This window comes from Apium graveolens, chromosome 4, assembly GCF_009905375.1.
Source record: "Apium graveolens cultivar Ventura chromosome 4, ASM990537v1, whole genome shotgun sequence".
In the NCBI taxonomy this organism is placed as follows: Eukaryota; Viridiplantae; Streptophyta; class Magnoliopsida; order Apiales; family Apiaceae; genus Apium; species Apium graveolens.
The window spans coordinates 232,650,561-232,669,410 of NC_133650.1; the positions used below are offsets into that span (position 1 = coordinate 232,650,561).

Here is an 18,850-nt window from a genome sequence, read left to right on the forward strand (position 1 = left end):
TAGATGGTTTGAGCTTTCCCTCAGCATTCTTGAGATCAGTATTACAAAGAGATTCAAATGGCATGTCTAGCTTTTGTTTCCAAGGAGAAGTATTTAGATATTGTAACTGCTCATTGTCTTCCTCATCATCACTGTCAAATTCCCCCAATAAGGCTTTTTCTAAGACATCAGACCTTAGCACATGATCAAGTTCTGAAGTAACTGCAGAATCAATCAAATCCACCTTGAAGCACTCCTCATCTTCCGTAGGGAATTTCATCGCATTGAACACATTAAATGTCACATCTTGATCCTGCACCCTCATAGTGAGTTCACCTTTTTGCACATCTATCAAGGTACGACCTATAGCCAAGAAGGGTCTTCCCAAGATTATGGGAATCTTCTTATCTTCCTCGAAATCTAGAATGATAAAATCTGCAGGAAAGATGAGCTTGTCCACCTTTACTAGCACGTCATCCATGATGTCTCGTGGGTATGTAATTGAACGATCAGCCAATTATAGAGACATGTAGGTGGGCTTCAGATTAGGCAAATTCAGCTTTTTGAAGATAGACAATGGTGGATTGATGCTTGCTCTAAATCGTAAAGGCACTTGTCAAATGACAACTTGCCAATGGTGCAAGAAATGGTGAAGCTACCTGGATCCTTAAGCTTTGGAGGTAACTTTTGCTGCAACACGGCACTGCACTCTTCCGTCAGAGCAACGGTATCAAGATCATCCAGTTTCACCTTCCTTGAAAGAATACCTTTCATGAATTTCGCATAACTAGGCATTTGCTCCAGAGCCTCAGCGAAAGGTATGTTGATGTGAAGTTTCTTGCACACCTCCAGAAACTTACCAAATTGCTTGTCCAGCTTTTGTTTTTGCAATTGCTTAGGAAAAGGTGGTGGAGGATAGAGCTATTTCTCCCCTGTATTACCCTCAGGCAGAGTGTGTTCAACAGTAGTCATCATTGGTTCCCCCTCTTTCTCCTTTTGCTTTTCTTCTTCATCAACAACTTCAACTTCTCCATCTTTTGCTTTTTCAGCATCAACAACTTTTCCAGACCTTAAGGTGACAGCTTTGACTTGCTCTTTAGCTTCCTTCTTTCCTGGCACTTCAGTATCGCTGGGAAGTGTGCCAGGTTGACGATTGAGCAAGCCATTTTCTATTTGTCCAATTTGATTTTCCAAGGTCTTGATAGAAACAGCCTGACTTTTGCACAACAACTTTAACTCCTCAAAATCAGCACTAGAAGGTGGAGCAACACCTCCTTGTTGAGCATATGATTGCCTTTGAGCAAATTGCTGAGGTTGCTGGAATTCAAGTGGATTAAACTCTTTACTTGCAGCTTGCTGATATGGTTGCTGAACAGCATTCTGATTATTGCTCCAGCTGAAATTGGGATGATTCCTGTTATTAGGATGATAAGTAGCGGGCGCGGGCTGCTGCGGTCGCTGATAATTGTTCACATACTAAAAGATTCATTAACAAGCGAACACTGATCCGTAGCATGAGAGCCTGCACAAAGCTCACAGACACTAGTTATTTGATTTACTCCATAGTTGGCTAAAGAATCGACCTTCATAGATAGCGCCTATAGCTGCACTGCAATAGCTATAGCTGCATCAACTTCCAGAATACATGCTACCTTCCCAAGAATCATCCTTTGAGTTAGGTTTTGATACTCGTTTGCAGCCATAGTTTCAATGAGATTATAGGACTTAGTATAGCTTTTGGCCCATAAGGCGCCTCCAGAAGCTGCATCGAGCATGGGCCTAGATTGGGCCCCCAAACCATTGTAGAAACCAGTGATCACCATCCAGTCAGGCATACCATGATGTGGACACTTTCTCAATATCTCTTTGTAACGCTCCTAAGATTCGCACATAGATTCTCCTTGTTGCTGTGCAAACTGAGTAAAAGCACTCCTCATAGCTGCAGTCTTGGCCATTGGATAGAACTTCACCAGAAACTTTTGCGCAAGATCTTCCCATGTAGTGATGGACCCAGCTGGTAAAGAATGTAACAATTCCTTAGCTCTGTCCCTCAAAGAGAATGGGAAAAGCCTCAGCTTTATAGCCTCATCAGTAACACCATTATATTTGAAAGTACTACATATCTCGACAAAATTCCTGATATGCATGTTGGGATCTTCAGTTGCAGCACCTCCGAAAGAAACAGAATTCTGCACCATCTGAATAGTGCCCGGCTTGATTTTAAAAGTATTGGCCTGAATAGCCGGATGAATGATGCTTGACTGAATGTCATCAATTTTAGGCCGAGAAAAGTCCATAAGAGCTGGATCAGCTTGAACTATACGATCACCCATTGTTACAGGTTCTTTCTTTTCACTCTCTTTATCCGAATCTTCAAAAACTATCTTTTATGGAAAGTCAAGAGCTGTATCAGTCTCCTCATCCGTATCTAGATTTCTCTTACGGGTGCGAGAACGTGTTTGCATAAACGCTCGCTAGAGTACCTGAGACACAACCGGAAACAGTAAGTAACAAGTCATAATTAATGAATCCTAATGACCACTGATGGCAAGTACATAAACTAAACAAATTAACACCGAGTCCCCAGCAGTGGAGCCAAAAACTTGTTAGGCACAAAGCATGCGCTAAATAAATCACGCAAGTATACGCGTTCGCAAGTAGTATAGAATGATTTCTACTTCGTTCCCACAGAGACTCTGATTAATTATATTTAATTAACACTTACACACCAATGTATGATTATTCCTCAATGTCAAGATAATAACAATTAAGGTTGATTAACTAATATTTATTACGAGAATTAAACACTTAAATTAACAATATTAAACACACATGAGATCATAACTTCATTACTACTTCATTCAATAGTTATTGTTATTACCCTTAGCATGTAATGGTGATGATATTAATCGAACAACACGAAACTGATAGACGCCAACTTTCGTTGCACGAATACCATTATACCAAGCATCCACAATTAAGATAGAAGTTGAATAACAACATATATGTTGAGACCCTATATGTCTACAGAATTTGACAACATAACGATTTAAGCGTAAGTTATTCATTATGATTACACAGGGAAAGTAAAACGGTTAGAGTTACCCACTAATCATGCATACAATACATGAACCTATGCTAGCATGGCAAGTTCTAAATCTCAAGATTCATTGTCACTTCACAAGAGATTAATAGGCTATCTTACATGTTCGCGACACACATAAGATGAATAAGCACAACCTATGCTATATATTATACAATCACCACATACCAAGGTATTAAACAATTAACTAAAGAAATCCATAGTAAATCCGCTATGATCCCATGATCACGATTAGCCCATAATAGAACTCATCGTCACCATGGGTTCATATGAAAACATGATAATAACACAATGATATAAACTAATAAGAATACTTAATAAATAATGAAGTACATCACAAGAGTATTAAGGTTCAAAGAGTAAAGAAAACTAGCATCCACTGTTACAATGAATTAAAAGAATCACAAGATAAATGTATGCTTCCTCTTCTTCGTTGTTGTGTGCTAAAACGGTCTTCTTGATCTTCTTGCCTTCGCTCCTTATTATTTGTTGTCGAAAACGTCTTACAAGATTGTTTATATAATAGCCCAAAAGAACCAGCGCTAACAAAAGCCCAATAGAACTTAAATTCTAAAAATCAGATTCTGAAAATCCGCACCCAGGCGGCCGCCTCCTCCTTCCAGGCGGGCGCCTGCTACCAGGCGGTCGCCTGCTCTCATCAGGTGGGCGCCTGCATCCCTTCTGGAAAAATTATAATTTTGCTTCTGGTTTTGCTAAATTCTTCGCACATCAACCCAAGACTAATTCCAAGCACTTCCTTAAGCTTATTTTGATGAAATCCACCGATCTAAGCAAGTTATACCCTGAAATGCAAAAACACTCGAAAACGCGTTAAATACACAAAATACTCGAGTTCAAGACACCAATTCAAGCCGTTATGAAACGCTCTAAGTGGTATAAAATACAACTTATCACATCGCAATACGTGATCCAAAGTCTATTTGGTTTAAGTATACGAGTTATGGTATAAATGTGTTGTGTGATTATAATTGAGTATATATATACTCCTAGGGTATTGCGATAAAGGGAAAATTGTTAAGCGTTATGGGAACGTCGAGTGGGAATCTGATTAAGGTTTTGATTTTTGGATTGTAGATTTGGAGCGTGAGGGCATTCGGGCTAGGAAAGGGAAAGGTATACTAGGTGGCAGTAGTTCAACTTCCATAAAACAGGAAAGTGAATTCAGGCAAGTAACTCTACTTACTTGTGCAATTGTTATAGAGAGGATATTGTTCATGCCATATAGAGTATTGAATTGTTATAGTGATATACCCGTGTTATTGATTCTTGAGATGCTCTGTCATTGTCCTTGTGAACCTTTTTATTGATAAGATTATTGTTCATACCTTTTTAAGTAACCTTTTTTTATCTTGATCACTTGTTAATACCTTGAATTCTTGTAAACCCTATAAGAACCTTTGCGAACCCCTTTGTGTGATGATCCTTTATTACTTTATTTACCTTATTCCCTAATGATCCTTGAAACGGTATTGATTCCCTAACTTGTATACCCTGTTATCATTTGATCAAGATCCTTAGCATTGAACTTTGCTTACCTTTCGTTTATTCACTTCCTTTGAATTCTTGAAATTGAACTTAAGAATGAGTTTCGAATTGAAAGAGTCTGAATGATTTCATATTCTTGGTAATGATAAAATGGATTTAGTAAACCTATCTTTTTCCAACACAAGGTTTTCCAAATGAATTACTGATGGATTGGATTGAGACGTAAGAGACTAGTGGGACTAGTCCAGTCATATAAAGAGGCTAGCAGGGCTAGTCCAGTTTAAGGCTGAAATTATGCCATAGGTACCGTAAAGACCGGATGGAGGTCGGTACGGGCTGATCACCCGTATTATTATGAATTGAAAGTTGAAGAAGTCCAATCAAGGGTTCCATAACTATTTAAAAAGGAATTGAATTTCCTATTCAGTAATTGATTCTTTGAAAATGAAAAAGGTTTATATTGTTTTGAAAAGAGTTGATTTTGATATTGTGAAGCTTACAGTTTGTGAACCCTGATTTTGATTCTGTTGATCATATAATTGATTTCCAATGATGAAAAGATTATCGCTTTCCTTTTGAAAGATTATTTGTGATCATGTTAATGATTTGTGATGAATGTCGGCTTTCACCCTATCTTGAGCCTTGTTCCTTGAAAGCCCAAAGTTTTTCTTCATAACCCTTTCATAGCCCAAAAGATAGAAATCTGCCACCTAGAAATGATAAAGTATAATGCCCTGAGATCATAAATGGTATATTATGGATTTTATATCGTGGAACTGTTTTATAGCTACTTGTTAAGTTTTATACTCATATGTTTTATCTTAATCTAACCATGGCAGTTAAGCAAGAAGATGGTTAGGCTTAGGCACACTGCTCGTAAGAGCGTACCTGGTGGTCCCTACCATGTTGAGGGCTTCCAGTTACCAGAGCAGGTAGTACAGGTTTTGAGTGAGCAAGCGTTTAGCCGAAAAGTTGTTAAGATAGAATGGGTTATATGTCGATTCCAAGTCGGGATCGACTATGTAAATTTGGTTTTATTTTGGGTTGTAAATTATATTTTATGGTTGGTAGTTGTAATTGTGTCTCATACTTTATCCTGTTTGATCCTGTTAGTAGTTAATCAGGGTTTATGCTTATTTAATTCATAGATTAAAGGTGTGTGGGTCCTCATTTCCTAACCCTGAGATTGAGGACATCATAAGTTGGTATCAGAGTTACAGGATCTAGTCCCTAAGACAAGTTACGATTAAAAAAGGTATTTTTGGTATATATCTATATCGCGAGAGAGTTTGACTCATATAGAGTTGAGTTAGACTATTAGGTATAGTCTAAGGAAAGTGTATATAAGCTAAAGTGGCAACTAGAATTAGGGTGTGAGTTATTTAGAAGCTTTATTTAACCCTAATGTTATTTCTTGGTTGTTGTTTTATGTTTTCTCTCAGGATCCCAGTAGTGGTAGTGATTCCGATTCAAAGGTTAGTTTGACCGGTACCTCAGTAGACCCCATTCCACCCTCTTCAGAGGAGCCTGTGTATGTTAGTTCAGATCCAGAGGAGGATCCATCTGAGAGTAGTGAGATCCCTATGCAGATATCACCCTTGAGGCCAGAGTCAGAGACCCCAGCCCCTGAGCCAGAGTCTGAGATGCCTAAGATTGTGCCTGTCAGTGTTGGTGGCAAGTTAGCCCAGGATCGAGACTTTGTTTACTCCCGTATTCCTGAGTTGGGAGCCTTGGTGGATACGTTAATTCGAGACTCTAGGAAGAGGACTTCAGTAGTGATGGAGGAGTGGAGAGCTAGGATTCAGTTGGTGGAGCAGGTTGCCCGGAGAAGATTGAATGAGGGACCATCCACTAGTGATGCTGATGCTGAGGCCCGGAGGCTGCATAAGATCATTCACTGGATGTTGGTTGTGTTGAGAGAGAGTCTGGATGATTAGAGTTTATTGTTGGTCAGGCGGGACTTTTGGTGGAGCCCGTAGTTGATGTTTTTCAGCGCCGGTAGGCTTTGGGATACTTGGTCAGATGTCAGGATCCCTTTCTCATTTGTTGTATTAAATCTCAGAAATTCGTAGTAGTAGTTGTTAGAAGATAGGGGTAGATAGGGGAATGTTTTCAAGTTTTTCCTCTGTTTAACCCTGTTATTGTACCTGTTTCCAGAACTTGTCATAATCAAACTTTTATCTATGTACCTTTGGCTTGTTGAATCAATCATATATTTTGTTTCCTATTGTGCACCCTGGAAAATCTTTATAATCTATTTTGAATACCATGTTTTCATACAACCGTGTTTAAAATTTCGTAAATCATACCCGGTGCCATGAGAAAACAACACTGATATGACAAATTATATAGTAATAGAATTGCATATGCAAAATTGGGTAAATCCTAAAACCCGTAAAAGAAATTTCGTAATGAAATGTTGTTATATATATCTGCCATGCTATCGTATTGCTAAATAATTGCTCAATCAGGTTTGTAAGAAATGGCCAACTCCCCAGATCACCAAGAAGAAGAAATCCATACCCAAGACCCAGAAATGAATCCAGAAACCACTATGATGAGTAGACTTGCTCAGCTTTTGCAACAACCCATAGCCCCTAAAGTTGGAAACTTCAAACACTTTCAATCTGTTCATCCCCCAGAGTTCTTAGGTTTGCCCGACCTAATAAAAGCTCAGTCGTTGTTAAGATAAATGGAGAAAATGTTTGAGTTAGTGCAAGTTAAGGATGACAAGAAATCTCAATATGCGAGTTATTACCTTAAAGGTGAAGCGAGTTTCTGGTGAGAATCTTCAAAGGCGTTGCTCGAAGGAAAGGACTTATCATGGGAGAAGTTTACTGAAATGTTTCTGCAGAAGTATTTGCCAAGTTATATGCATGACCGGTTGGAGATGAAGTTTTTGGACCTTAGGCAAGAGGATATGTCGGTAGTCGAATATGAAGTGAAATTTTTGGAGTTATCTAGATTTGTACCGGAGTATGTGAATACGGAGGCGAAGAAGGCCAAAAGGTTCCAAAAGGGACTTAGGCCGTGGATTAGAAGTCAAGTGGCGTTGTTGGAGATTAAGAATTATGCCGCCATGGTGCAGAAGGCAATGATAGTGGAAGGAGAGCGTGAAGCTGTAAAAAGAGAAAATGAAGGTAGAAAAAGGAAGTTTGAAAGCTCGGAGCAAGAGCAATGAAGTTCAAAGTTTAAAGGAAAGATTGGTAAGAATGGTGGAGGTCAGAATCAAAAGTTTTAAAAGTTTAAACCCGGTAACGGAGCTCAGAAGAACCGTTTCCAGGAAGCAGGACAACCGGGAAAGGATAGTAGACCCCAGATTCAAGAGTGCAAAGTTTATGGGAAGAAACACCCGGGAAGGTGTAACAAATTGGACGTGACCTGTATCAAGTGTAACCAGAAAGGGCATTATTCGTCGGAGTGCCCAAATGGAGCAAAGAAGCCTGTCTTAGCTTGTTTCAAATGTGAAAAGGTGGGCCATATGTCCAGAAACTGCAAGGAGCCTGTTCAAAAGGCCAATGTTCTTAGGATTGCTGGACCGCCGCCTCTCCCAGCACCATCAGCTCAACCCAATGTTAGAACCTTCAAAATGATAATGAAAGATGTTGTGCAGGACGTGGATGTGGTGGCAAGTATGCTTGTTATTAACTCAGTAGAAGTAAAAGTATTGATGGATTCTGGAGCAACTAGATCTTTTATTTCTGAAAGTATTCTTGATAGACTTAATTGTGTTGTGTACCCTCTGGAACCTAACTTGATTATAGAACTAGAAAATCAAAAGAAAGTCATTGTTGATAAAGTTTGTCCCGGTTGTGCTGTGGTTATAGAAGGTCGGCACTTTTCTGCTGACTTAATCCCTTTTAAGTTAGGAGAATTCGAGGTTATATTAGGAATGGATTGGTTGTCAAACCACGAGGTGCAAATAGAATGTAAAAGTAAGAAGGTGAAGTTAAGAACCAAGGATGGCGGTGAAGTGATATTCAAAGGGAAAAGATAAGAGAAGAAATTTCTAATGGCTATTGAGACGAGGAGATTGTTACATCAAGGATGCGAAGTTTATTTGGCTCATGTCAAGGACGTGGAGAAAGAATCCGTAAGGATTGAAGATGTTCCGGTAGTAAGAGATTTTCCTGACGTGTTTCCAGATGAATTACCTGGACTACCTCCAGATAGAGAGATCGAGTTTACGATTGATTTGGCTCCTGGAACAGAACCAGTATGGAAAGCTCTCTATCGTATGACGCTAGTTGAGATGAAGAAATTAGCAGCGCAGTTGCAAGAATTATTGGATAAAGGAGTGATACACCCAAGTGTATCCCCGTGGGGTGCACCGGTGTTATTTGTAAAGAAGAAAGATGGAAGTATGAGGTTGTGCATTGATTATCGCGAATTGAATAAGTTGACGATTAAGAATAAGTACCCTCTACCGCGAATCGATGACTTGTTTGATTAGTTAAAAGGAGCTACGTGTTTCTCCAAGATTGATTTAAGATCTGGGTATCATCAGCTAAAGATTAAAGCGGGGGATATACCCAAAACGGCATTTCGGACAAGATATGGACACTACGAGTTTTTGGTAATGGCATTTGGTTTGACGAATGCGCCAGCCGTATTTATGGATCTTAGGAACAGAGTGTTCAAGCAATATTTGGATAAGCTTGTTATAGTATTTATCGATGATATATTGATATATTCCAAGACGGAAGAAGATCATAAGGAGCATTTGAGAATTTCCTTGGAAATATTGAGAAAAGAAAGGTTAATTCTTTCCAGTTTTTCTTAGAGATCATCTCATGAACCTTTTTGCCTGAAATAGTCCAGGATTTAAGGGTTTTCCTCTCATTTTCTAATTCATTTTCTAACATATTGTACATAGATTCCAATATCTTTGCTATATGTTTAGCTTTCTCACATTCTTTTTGAATTTCAATATGATTTACTAAGTCAGACTCCAACTGATCATTCCTAGATTTTAAAACTTCATTTTCAGTCAACAGTCTATTGTTCTCTGGAATCTTATTTTTAAAATTTTCATGGAGAGACTTAAAAATAGATATCAATTCAGATATATCTTCAGTATCAAAAGAAAAGAAAGAAGTTGATACCTTAGAGTCAGAGGAAGCAGGAGCATCAAAGCTAGCCATCAGTGCATAGCATGTTTCTTCATTTTCAGAATCAGTGGAGTCCATCCAATCCTTGCTTGATGTAATCAAGGCTTTGTTCTTCCCTTTGTCATGCTTTGTCTTTTTACACTCTGTAGCAAAGTGACCAGGTTTATCATAGTTGTAACACTTGATTTTTGACCTGTCGACTTTTCCCCCTTTAGAGTCTTTTCCTTCTCTTCTTTCAGACGACTTCCTTTCTACTCCAGTGAACTTCTTCCTGAAGCTTCTTTTCTTCTGAGACTTCCTGAATTGCATCCTCTTGAAGCCCTTAACTAGCAATGCAGCCATTTGCATGACATCAGAATATGTCACGTTCTCATCAGTTTCAGAATCAGTATCATCATCAGGATTTGATGATGAATCATCAGTATCTGATTCTGGCATATTGTTCTTTTTCCTTGCAGCTTCAACATACCTGTCTTTTAAAGTTTTAACATTCACCTTCAAAGCAACTGACTTTCCCTTATTATTTTTCCTCTCTTTGCTTTGCCGAACTTCCAAATCATGAGTTCTCAGCATGCAATAGACTTCATCCAGGGTGACCATTTCCAAATCATATTGATGTCGTATGATTGAAGTCTGTGTCTTCCATTCCTCATTCAAGTCTCTCAGAAACTTAGTGTTTGAATCCTCCCGATCATATAACTTTCCCACCAAGGATAGATTGTTGAGCTGGGTGAGAAACCTGCCATAGATGTCGGTGAGACTTTCATCAGACTTGGCCTCAAAATGTTCATATTCTTGAATTAGAACAGCCCTTCTGTTCTTTTTGATGGCCATGGTTCCTTGACATTGAGTTTCAAGGGCATCCCAGGTCTCCTTGACAGTCTTGTAGGCTATAACCCTGTTTGACATCACAGAATCAAGACTATTATGCAAAATGTCTCTTACCTTTGCATCCTTTAGTACACCAACTTTCTCTTCTGGTGTCCACTCACTCTTTTCCTTCAAATGAAGGTGTTCAACAATAGTAGGAGTTGCAGGCACCAGTTTTGGTGGCATGTAGGGTCCATCATTGATTACGTCGAGGTAGTCTGGATCTGTAGCTTCCAGGTGCATGAGCATCTTCACCTTCCATGTAGGATATTCAGCCTTTTTCATAATGGGAATTTTAATACTTTAATACTTGTCAAGAGACATGTCTAGATCACTTCTGATTGTAAATTTATCAGTTTGCTCTAATACCAATTGTTGCCCAGTAGTAATATACTTATTTAAGGGGGTTTAATACAATTGTATGGATGTTTTGAATAAGTATAAAATTATAACAGTTCTTCATATTTCTGATAAAAACTATTACAATCTCTCTCAAGAAATACTGATGTTCTTGAGAGCTGTTAGGTCGTACAATGCTCAAGTTAATCACTATGTGATTGTTGGGATTTATGCATACATGGAAGCGTGGATTACAATTAAAACGCATAAAAAAACCCATTTAATCGTATACAATTCGTGAATAAATCGAGGGATCGATTACTAACCTTTAAAAGTGATCCAAGAATGATTAGCGGAGATCCGTAGCAGCTGCTCCTCAAGTGTGAAGCACTCCACCGGTATCCACCAAGAGATCGAAGTATTGGAGGGGGAAGAGGTTGAGAGAATTAGGGTTGCCTCATTTTCTTTTTTTCTTGAAAATTAGGGTTTTTTTGGGTTGAGGCAAATAGGGTTTATAATAGTATATTTATAGGCAAACATTTTAGCTGAAATTTTTTCCATGAAATATTATTATTAATAACCCTTTAATTGATTATTCTATTAACCAATTAACTAATAAGTAAACACCTTTTAATCATTAATCCTTTTTCTAAACACTTTAGAAAATAATTCTCTCACTTGATTTAATTTCCAAAAGTTAAATTCTTAATTAATAATATTAAGAACTTTTTTTAATTAAATTATAATTAATTAAATCTCATTTAATCAATTATTAAATTTGCTAATTAATTATTTATTTCACAAATAAATAATTATCAGTCATTATTAATTAATTCCTCCACCATTAAATCATTCTCTTTTATGGTGTGACCTTGTAGGTTCAATATTAAGCCAGTAGTAGAAATAAATAATAATAAAACTATTTTATTATTATTTATATAAATTCTCTAATTCATTAAATATGATTAATTGATACTTCTCAGCATATCGCGACTATCCGGATAATACGAATTCATTGCTTAGAATACCAAGAACCTATTCAGTGATTAGTTACCGTACAATTAATTCCTTCTACCCTGCAATGTCCCGAATAAATACAAGGCATGGAACTCGTGTCAAGCCTATCTTATTTAATCATATATTTTCCCATTCACTATGCTTAGTTCTAATTAATGTGAATTAGAAACTCCTTTCTAATTTCATTCACTCTGGCCAGAGATTCCTGAACTAGCATAAGTGGATCAGCATAGAACATTCTCTTCCTTTACTGGAAGGGGTAGATCCTTTATTGATCATACACTATCTTCGTGTACAAATTCCTACACCCATTAGATGTGACGGCCTCAACCCCGGGGTCAGGAGTTGACGTCACTAATCACAATTACTAAAAATATAAACAACATAATTATTATTAAAATATACTAACTTGACCCCGAACCAAGATCCGATCCAGGTTCAAGTATAATTCAGGTTTTCACTATTACAAACTCTTTATTCAATATCTAAGACACACTAACGTTATTCAGCAACTCCTCAGACCTCATGGTCTGATACAAACTACCTCAGAGGAGCCAGGTCCAGAAGGGGCGGGAACATAGGTCGGTCTGACTGATCTTCTAGGCATCTGCGAAATATACATAACAGTTTGCAAGGGTGAGCATAATCGCTCAGCAGTACCAAATATGAATAACAGATTAAAACAGTAATGTAACAATAATGGGAACAGAGCTGTAATCATAATATCAACATTTTATAATGACAATCAACATAACTGGATATCACTAATTAGCATGCTTTGCAAAAATAACATAGTAGTGTGTTGTGTAATACCAGAGTCCAATTTTAGCATGCTAATCATTTTATAAAACCGCTGTATCAATCATTCATGCTCTTATATAATTCACAAATCCCAATCAGATACATAGCGGATATGTGAATGCATCTGATCAGGCTATCAACACCAGACGGCTCTAACTGCCATCCCATTTACCTGTTCCGGAACTCAGAGACTAGCTAGGTCTATGACCTGCTGGACTAATCGGTTTTATAATGCGCGCAACCGAGTTAGCCTCTTACGCCACCTCAATAGGCCTACTTTGGCCCCAATGTATCCCATATCTGACCGTTTTATCCAGTTTTTAAAACACTTGTACCTATCTCATTTTCAAAATCATTTAATTAACCAGCACACATATAAAATCCGTTTCGTAAATCATTTCATTTGAGACAGGTACCTTTCGAAGTTACTTTTCCCCAAAACAATTTGAAAACAGTAATTTTATAACTACAGGGGATACGTAACCTAAAACGTTTCTGTTCCATTACGAAAATAAAATATTTAGTTATTCATATGCACTGAACCATAAAAGAATGGTCAGGGGTACTTGCCTTGCAACGCTTTACAAACCCTAAATAACTTTCACGCTGACTTTGATCCTGGAATAACTCGACTGGGATCTACAATTACAGAATACCCTAATTAGTTATATCGACATGCTTGATATCCTCAAATCCTAATAACCCCAAATCCGACAACCCGACTCGTATCATTATTATACATATAATCATGTAATTACATTTCTCGAACAAAAATAGGGATAACACGTAAAACATAATTATGTACGATTATAAATATATTTTAGAAAATTTTGGCAGCACTTCTTTATTTATAAGACTACCCGTCGATTATAATCGACGTAACAATTCCCAACAATCCACAACATTATTCCGTACAACCCAATACCAATCAAATTTAGTTATTTAAATCCAAACATAATTTACATAATTATTTTATTTTATTTATTTATAGAATTTAGGACTCAGAACATCGTCATCACCGTCCACCGTCCGCTCGTAAAAGTCTTTGCGGACGGCGGCAAAATTTCACGGGTACCTGATAAATTCTCGGGTTTCCAACGCGAAACTTCACCGATTAATTAAAAAAATTCCCGCACATTCGATAATTTATATCACGAAATTACTCAAATAAAATCTTGCAGAAAATTAATTAAATAATGTCAAATTAACCCAACAGCCATGCGCCACACGCGCAAACAGGGAAGAACAAACAGCAACACCCGCGAACCACCGCCACAAACACCAACACATACCCGTCAACATACACACACAACACACACACACACACACAACATCCACACAGATATATATACAGGAGTATATATATATATATATAGCAAACCAAACAAGGAACAAAAAATTGCCGAAAATTCGGCCGGAGAACTCACCGGAATAATCGAGAGCAACACGGCTGGAATCGACGGGAAAGAAAAAGAAACGAAGGAAACAGAGAAGAAAATGGAAGATGACCGAATAAAGAAGGGGGGAGAGAGAGGAGACTGTAGGGAGATCGAGATAGAGAGACAGGGACAAAGAGATGATGTTTTTGGGAAATAAACTGCCTGCCTGCACGTGTCCCTCAAATGGGACGCGTGTTGATATTCTTTTATGAATTATTAACACGTGTCCCTGAGTATTAGGGGTCAATTATTTAACCGAATTTTGAAATCAACGAGTCAGGGCACCTCGAAAACAATCTCATTAAATCCCGATAATACTTTTAAAGTATTGTAAATAGTCCGGGGTTTATAAAAATATATATTTTGAAATTTTTAAACAATTTCTAAAACACAACTGGTACCCGTTTTTAACAAATAAACGAAACAACGGGCGGGTGAAACGACTTCCGAAAATTTCCAAAATAATTTTAAAATTCTCAAAATAATACGAACTTAATAAAATATAAGTTTCATAATTTTTAATGATTCCCATAATTAAATATGGATTTTAGCATTTAACACACTCGGAAAATCATTTAAAAATGAATAATTAACGAAATATTGATTTCTCAATTTTATAAAGTCCTAAAAAATAATTATCGAAATTGTAAAATTAGAAAACCAATTTTAAAGATAACCCAAATATTCATGAAATTAAAATTACAATAAAATCACTTTTACAAGCGAAATAAAATCATATAACTCACCAATAAATCACATAATTCCAATCCCATATATCAACAAATCATAAATAATTAGATAACAATCAATAACCGCTGCCAAAATCAATACACACCTTTTATTTATTTACTTAAACTTTTATTACACTTCCAAGTATTAGAAATAAAATAAAAATACACGAGTCATTATATCCTTTCCCCCTTAAAAAGATTCTGTCCCCAGAATCTAAATCAACTAAACAAATAAGGATATTTATCAAGCATGTCTGACTCTAATTCCCAAGTAGACTTTTCTACTCGAGGATTTCTCCACAGAACTTTTACTATAGGAATTGACTTATTCCTAAGGACTCGTTCCTTACGGTCTAGGATTTGAACCGGTTGTTCTATATAGGACAAATCTGGTTAAAGCTCAATCGGTTCGTATTCTATGACTTGATTCGAATTAGGGACATAGGGCTTCAACATAGACACGTGGAACACATTATGAATGTGTTGCCACTGAGGTGGTAACGCTATCTCATAAGCGACCTTTCCTACTTTCTTCAAAACCTCAAAGGGTCCTATGAATCTAGGGCTAAGTTTACCCTTCTGACCAAATCGTACTAACCCTTTCCAAGGTGATACCCTTAGCAACACCAAAGCTCTTATCTCGAAGTCCATGTCTTTTCTATGTAAATCTGCATATTTTTTTTGTCTATCTTGAGCTGCTTCTAACCTTTTCTGAATCAACACTATGGCATCCTTAGTCTACTGAACCAACTCAGGACCTAACACTTTCTTTTCTCCTACCTCATCCCAATACAACGGTGATCCGCACTTACGCCCATACAAAGCTTCCTAAGGTGGCATCCCAATACTGGCATGGTAACTGTTATTATACGAGAACTCAATCAAAGGTAGGTGCTCATCCCAATTACCTTTAAAATCTAGAACACATACTCTCAACATATCCTCTATGGTCTGAATCGTTCTCTCACTTTAGCCATCCGTCTGAGGATGATAGGCGGTGCTCATATTCAATTTCGTTCCTAGGCACTCTTGGAATTTAGTCCAGAACCTGGAATTAAATCTCGGGTCTCGATCCGACACTATAGAAACAGGAACTCCATGGTTGGTAACTATCTCATCCAAGTATAACTTTACTAGCCTTTCCAATGAATACCTTTCATTAATCGGAAGGAAATGCGCCGACTTAGTTAATCTATCAATGATTACCCAAATAGCATCATGATTCGCTCTCGTCTTTGGCAATCCCACTACAAAATCCATAGCAATGTCTTCCCATTTCCATTGGGGAATCTCCAAAGGTTGTAACAATCCACTCGGTCATTGATGCTCTGCTTTCACCGTTTGACACACGTGACACTTACTTACCCAATTGGCAATATCCTTCTTCATTGCTGGCCACCAAAAATTTTTCTTCAAATCCTGGTACATCTTGGTGCTACCAGGGTGAATAGAAAACCTAGAGTTATGAGCTTCCTGCATTACTTCATTCTTCAATTCCGTTACATTAGAAATCCAAACTCTGGACAAAAATCTATACAAACCTTGACTATCTTTTTGAGTATATAACTCTTCTCCTGTCAAAGTATCCCACTCTTGCTCCCTAACTCCTTCTTGACATCTTCTAATCTTTTCCATCAATGCCGGCTGGAAAGTAATTTCATATAGCTGCTCCTGACTTTTGTTAGATACTCGAACTTCAATTTCCATTATTTCCAAGTCTCGTGCCAATTCCTCCGCAATCTTAACCATATTCAGCCTTTCCTTCCTACTTAAGGCATCAACCACTACATTGGCTTTACCTGGGTGATAATTAATCGACCAATCATAGTCCTTAATCAACTCCAACCACCTTCTCTGCCTCATGTTCAGATAATTCTGCGTGAATATGTACTTCAAGCTCTTGTGGTCTGTATAAATGTCGCATTTCTCGCCATACAGGTAGTGACGCCATAACTTTAAAGCAAATACTATAGCCGCCATTTCAAGGTCATGAACCAGATATTTATGCTCGTGAGGCTTTAACTGTCTGGAGGCATACACAATCACTTTGTCATGCTACATTAACACACATCCCAATCCTTTCAAAGAAGTATCACTATAAATTACAAAGTTTCCCGTCTCATCTGGTAATGCTAACACTGGAGCCGCCACTAGTCTTCGTTTTAACTCCTGGAAACTCTCTTCACACTTCTCCGTCCAAACAAACTTCTCATTCTTCCTGGTCAACTTGGTTAGTGGGGATGCAATCTTCGAGAAATCTTTCACAAACCTTCGATAATATCCTGCTAATCCAAGAAAACTCCTGATTTATGTTGGTGTCTTCCGTTGCTCCCATTTTGATACGGCTTCAATCTTTACCGGGTCTACTTTGATACCTTCTTTACTTATTACGTGACCAAGGAACTGTACTTCCGTCAACCAAAACTCACACTTAGAAAACTTAGCATACAATTGCTTTTCTCTTAACTTTTGAAGGGCAATCTGCAGATGTACTGCGTGATCTTCTGGATTCTTCGAATATATGAGGATGTCATCAATAAATACAATAACAAATTTATCTAAATATTCCTTATATACGCTATTCATCAAATCCATGAAAGCTGCTGGCGCATTCGTCAATCCAAACGACATCACTAGAAACTCATAATGGCCATACCTTGTTCGAAATGCAGTTTTGGGGATATCTTCCGGCTTTATCTTCAGTTGGTGGTAGCCAGATCTTAAATCAATCTTTGAGAAGTAACATGCGCCCTTAAGCTGATCAAACAAATCGTCGATTCATGGCAATGGATACTTATTCTTTATTGTCAACTTGTTCAACTCTCTATAATCAATGCACAATCTCATGCTTCCATCCTTTTTCTTCACAAATAACACTGGAGCACCCCACAGAGAAACACTGGATCGAATAACTCCTTTATCCAATAGTTCCTGAAGTTGCTTAGCTAATTCTTTCATTTCCATCGGGGCCATTCTGTATGGAGCCTTAGAAACTGGTTCAGCTCCAGGTATCAAATCAATGGAAAACTCTATTTCACGATCAAGTGGCAATCCTGGTAATTTTTTTGGAAAAACGTCAGGAAATTCTCTTACTATAGGGATTTCATCCAAAATAAAGGTCTCTTTCTTCGTATCCACTACATGAGCCAAGTACGCTTCACATCCTTGTCTCAGCAATCTTCTTGCTTGCATCACTGAGAGAAACTTCCTATCTTGCCTCTGCCCTTGGTAACTGATCCTTCTATTATCTGAGGTGTACATAACAACTCTCTTTTTCTTACAATCAATATTTGCCCTATATCGAGACAACCAATCCATACCTAAAATAACATCAAAGTCTCCCAACTCGAAGGGTATTAAGTCAACAAGGAACATATACCCCAAAATCTCTAGGGAAAACTAGGACAAAATTGCTTTACAGGTACTTTATCTTTATTAGCCACTTCTATAGTTAAAGGTTCATCTAAGTCTTCTAACATCAATTGCATTTTATTCACACAATTCACAGATATAAAAGATTTGGACGCTCCCGAATCAAACAAAACGTTAACAGGTACGGAATTTAAAGTAAGCGTACCTGCAACCACATCAGAATCATGAACTGGAGACTTCTGGGTCATCTTAAAAGTCCTAGCTCTCGCAGTACTGGTTGCTGGTCCTTGAGACACACTCCTTCCCGCATTACCTTGGGTCACTGACTTGCAATTCCTAGCTATGTGTCCCACTTTGCCGCAACTAAAACAAGTAATTCCTTGAATCTCGGACTTACATTCCGTGGAATAGTGACCTTTCTGTCCACACTTAAAATAGTTAACATTCTCTCGGCACTGTCCACTATGCTTTTTCCCACACATCTTACAATCAACCACTGGCTTACTCATCCTTGTCGGGGCAGAGTTAACTGATGTTGTACCGGGCTTAACTTGGGGAAACTTCTGCCCTTTAAACTTTTTA

The 18,850-nt window shown here is 37.8% G+C and overlaps 1 non-coding gene across 1 annotated transcript; it reads left to right on the top strand.

Annotated features, from left to right (window-relative positions):
• The first annotated feature begins 1,812 nt into the window (after window positions 1–1,812).
• LOC141722575 (small nucleolar RNA R71) lies at window positions 1,813–1,919 on the top strand. The gene has a single exon (XR_012575588.1). It is a non-coding gene; the product is annotated as a small nucleolar RNA R71 (small nucleolar RNA).
• Window positions 1,920–18,850: the final 16,931 nt, after the last annotated feature.